The following is a 4,485-nucleotide window of genomic DNA, read 5'->3' as shown; positions in this document are numbered from 1 at the left end:
TAGGGTCCAACCCCTCAATCAAAAAATCCAAAGATCCAGCACTCATATAGTTTGAAAACTAGTAGTCCTTTATTGAAACAATTCTTTATTGGAACAAACAATTGTGTGCGTACTTTTTTTGATATTTCGGTCAAATGACCTTCATCAGATCACACTGTGACAGAATAAAAAAGATATATATCAATGTAATGATTAACATAAGTAACTAAATATACATGCATAAAGCTCATAACATGTTATATCCCAAAGTAAATAGACTCTGATGATACCTCAGAGTGTTTGGGCCATATATATAAATCTGTAAATACATACAAATGTATAGGCATACATAGAAAAATTATGAAAGAAAAAAGCTGCATCACGGACAAAACTGATTCTTGCTTTGCAATTTGTCAAATACAAGTCCTATGAAATAAAGGAAAAATGGGACATAAATTGCTGTCATAGAAACAGAGTACTGTGCAAAAAGGGGGGAGAGGAAGATGCCCTTAAGATTTAATCAAAGGTTCCCATCATAAATAGTATAGAACCAAAGCCAAACCAAAGAAAAGAAATAAGTGCACTTACCAATGTTTATGAAAATAATAAGGATCATTAGGTTTTTAAGGAAACTGCCCGTCCGGGTCTGTGGTGCCTGTGTCCTCTCTGCCCAGCGTCTGGGATTTAAATAAGCCGCCTAATAAGGTAAGGGGCGTGTAGGTACTGACAGCGTAACGTCACTTCCGGTGCGATCACAGGAAGTGAGTGCTGGATGGCAATATGTAAACGGCCCGGTTGGCAGACAGGAACAAGCGTAGGAGCGCTCAAAAGCCAGCGATTAAACATGAGTGCTCATGTAAAATATAATTATAACCTAACATAGTTAGAGATTGATAATTTTAAGTATCCGAATAAGACTATAATTAGAATATCCGGAAGTCACTTCCGTTATGAAAGGACGGAAGTGACGACCCTGGATGGCATTCCGTGAAAAACTCTGGTTGGCATAAGTGCGCTAACATAGGCATAAGCGCTAGTGGTATTTGGGCTATTTTATGTACTTCTATTAGCAAAATATTGTTACAACCCAAAACCTATATTACAGTATGGAAAGTATGTATCCAGTAATAGAATAGAAAAAGAAGTTATCCATTTATGAGGGGAACCAAATATAATAAATATAGCGAATATAAGAAAGGGTATAAGGGATGGGAAAATTTAATAACATAGGGATAAAGGGGAAGGGAAATGGGGGAAACGGGAATGGTGCTCTTTAATAGGACGGAAATTGGGAAAACACACTTAAGATAAACAAAAAAAAGGGGGGGGAAAAACTAAAAAGGAGTAAGAAAAGAGGAAGAATGAAAGATGAAAAGAAAAAGCAGAAAGAAAAGAAAAGAAAGAAGAAAAGGAAAGAAAGGGGAGAAAAAAGGGGGGGGGGGGGGGGGGGGGGGGGGGTGAAGGAAGAAAAAAGGGGGAAAAGGAAAAGAGAGAAAAAGAGTATATAACTATAAGTGTGGAGGGAATAGGAACATGGGAAACAGGAAAGAGGTTAAGGAATACCTATCCGATTGGACCATCTTCCAAACCACATTCAGCTTCTCTGCTAAAAAAAGAGAGGGGAAAAAAAAGGAAAAAATAAGTATAAGTAAGAAATACCTATAAAAAACTAGAAGTGTCAAAATCCCGATTCAGACCTTTCGGTTCTAATGTCTGAAGCGTAAAGATCCAATATGCCTCCCTCTGTTTTAGAATCTTAACCCTGTCACCTCCCCTTCTGTGTAAGGAAACCTGTTCTAGAACCTGAAACCTGAGCTGGCTTACACTGTGGCCCTGTTTATGGAAATGTAATGGGAGTGGTAGTGTCAATCTCTCACACCTTATTGTTGACTTATGTTGAGATATACGATCTTTTACTGACTGTGTCGTTTCTCCCACATATAGCAGGCCACAAGGACACTTAATAACGTAAACAACAAATGAGGTGTCACAAGTAAAAAAACCTTTTATTGGGTAACCCCGGCCACTGTAGGGATGTAAAACCTTATCTCCCTTCAATACGTTATTACATTGAGGACAACTTAAACACGGGAAGGTGCCACGTCTTGGTGTTATAAAATGTGTCTGAATAGGACCCGTTAAACTGGTGCCCCACATCGGCCCTTACCAATTTATTACCCAAATTCGAGGGACGTCTAAAACATGGGAGAAAATGGTACTTTAAATTCCTCTATGTCTGGATATCCTTTTCGTAAAATTTCCCAATGACTTCTTATAAATTTGTGGATCTTATACGCAAAAGGATGATAGGTATGTACAAATGCCAAGCGATTCTTTTTGATCTTATGTGGAGTTGTAATGTTATTAGTAATATCAGTATTCAAAACTTCCCTTGGATAACCTCTAGCCTCAAATTTGGACCTCATTTCCTGTAATCGAGTCTTTTTGACATCCTCCTGGCTAACTATCCTATGAACCCTTAAAAATTGTGATTTAGGGATAGAGTCTCTGGTGGCCTTGGGATGGCAGCTGTTATATAACAACAAATTATTCCTGTCCGTAGATTTTACAAATAAATCTGTCTGTAACCTACCGTCGCAACCTTTAGTAACCGTAGTATCAAGAAAATCAATCTTGAACAAGTCATAATGAATAACAAACTGAAGCTCTGGCCATACCTCATTTATATGTTGATGGAATTCCATGATGGAGTCCAACGGGCCCCCCCCAAACGCAAAACACGTCGTCTATGAATCTTCTCCAGCAAATACAGTGCTCCTTATAACCCTTATGAGTATATATAAATTTTTTCTTCAAAATAAGACATGTATGCGTTAGCGTAGGGGGGTGCCACGTTGGACCCCATCGCGGTACCCTGTTTTTGGATATAAAAGGTATCCTGGAATAAGAAAAAATTCTCAGTTAAGACTATTTGTAAAAGATCCAGACAGCAATTTCGTACTTCAATAGAAACATCATTTTTCAACAACAAATCATGTACAGCTGTCATCCCCTTATGGTGCATTATGGATGTGTATAAACTCGTTACATCCCAAGTTATTAGGGAAAGCATGAGATGGAATACTACCCAAATCTCTAATAACTCGTAAAAAGTGACCCGTGTCCAAAAATAAAGGATGGTGTAGTTTTGGTTAAGGGAGTAATAATCCTCTCCAAAAGTATAGCTAAGGGGGACAGAATAGAATCCGTGCCAGCCACTATCGGCCTTCCAGGTGGGTTGATCAAGGTTTTATGAATCTTGGGCAATACATAAATCAAAAAGACTCGATTACAGGAAATGAGGTCCAAATTTGAGGCTAGAGGTTATCCAAGGGAAGTTTTGAATACTGATATTACTAATAACATTACAACTCCACATAAGATCAAAAAGAATCGCTTGGCATTTGTACATACCTATCATCCTTTTGCGTATAAGATCCACAAATTTATAAGAAGTCATTGGGAAATTTTACGAAAAGGATATCCAGACATAGAGGAATTTAAAGTACCATTTCTCCCATGTTTTAGACGTCCCTCGAATTTGGGTAATAAATTGGTAAGGGGCCGATGTGGGCACCAGTTTAACGGGTCCTATTCAGACACATTTTATAACACCAAGACGTGGCACCTTCCCCGTGTTTAAGTTGTCCTCAATGTAATAACGTATTGAAGGGAGATAAGGTTTTACATCCCTACAGTGGCCGGGGTTACCCAATAAAAGGTTTTTTTACTTGTGACACCTCATTTGTTGTTTACGTTATTAAGTGTCCTTGTGGCCTGCTATATGTGGGAGAAACGACACAGTCAGTAAAAAGATCGTATATCTCAACATAAGTCAACAATAAGGTGTGAGAGATTGACACTACCACTCCCATTACATTTCCATAAACAGGGCCACAGTGTAAGCCAGCTCAGGTTTCAGGTTCTAGAACAGGTTTCCTTACACAGAAGGGGACGGTGACAGGGTTAAGATTCTAAAACAGAGGGAGGCATATTGGATCTTTACGCTTCAGACATTAGAACCGAAAGGTCTGAATCGGGATTTTGACACTTCTAGTTTTTTATAGGTATTTCTTACTTATACTTATTTTTTCCTTTTTTTTCCCCTCTCTTTTTTTAGCAGAGAAGCTGAATGTGGTTTGGAGATGGTCCAATCGGATAGGTATTCCTTAACCTCTTTCCTGTTTCCCATGTTCCTATTCCCTCCACACTTATAGTTATATACTCTTTTTTCTCTCTTTCCTTTTCCCCTTTTTTTCTTCCTTCCCCCCCCCCCCCCCCCTCCTTTTTTCTCCCCTTTCTTTCCTTTTCTTCTTTCTTTTCTTTTCTTTCTGCTTTTTCTTTTTCATCTTTCATTCTTCCTCTTTTCTTACTCCTTTTTAGTTTTTCCCCCCCCTTTTTTTGTTTATCTTAAGTGTGTTTTCCCAATTTTCCGTCCTATTAAAGAGCACCCATTCCGTTTCCCCCCATTTCCCTTCCCCTTTATCCCTATGTTATTAAATTTTC

General features: G+C 38.5%; 1 long non-coding RNA gene across 1 annotated transcript; it reads right to left on the bottom strand.

Annotated features, from left to right (window-relative positions):
- Positions 1 to 285: 285 nt before the first annotated feature.
- On the bottom strand, positions 286 to 1,724 carry LOC142286638 (uncharacterized). Its single transcript, XR_012747737.1, has 3 exons — positions 1,677 to 1,724; positions 1,543 to 1,585; positions 286 to 405 (listed from the first exon to the last, which is right to left on the bottom strand). It is a non-coding gene; the product is annotated as an uncharacterized LOC142286638 (long non-coding RNA).
- Between the last annotated feature and the right edge of the window lie 2,761 nt (positions 1,725 to 4,485).

This window comes from Anomaloglossus baeobatrachus, unplaced genomic scaffold, assembly GCF_048569485.1.
Source record: "Anomaloglossus baeobatrachus isolate aAnoBae1 unplaced genomic scaffold, aAnoBae1.hap1 Scaffold_671, whole genome shotgun sequence".
NCBI lineage: Eukaryota > Metazoa > Chordata > Amphibia > Anura > Aromobatidae > Anomaloglossus > Anomaloglossus baeobatrachus.
This window is presented reverse-complemented; position numbering and strand designations above follow the sequence as displayed.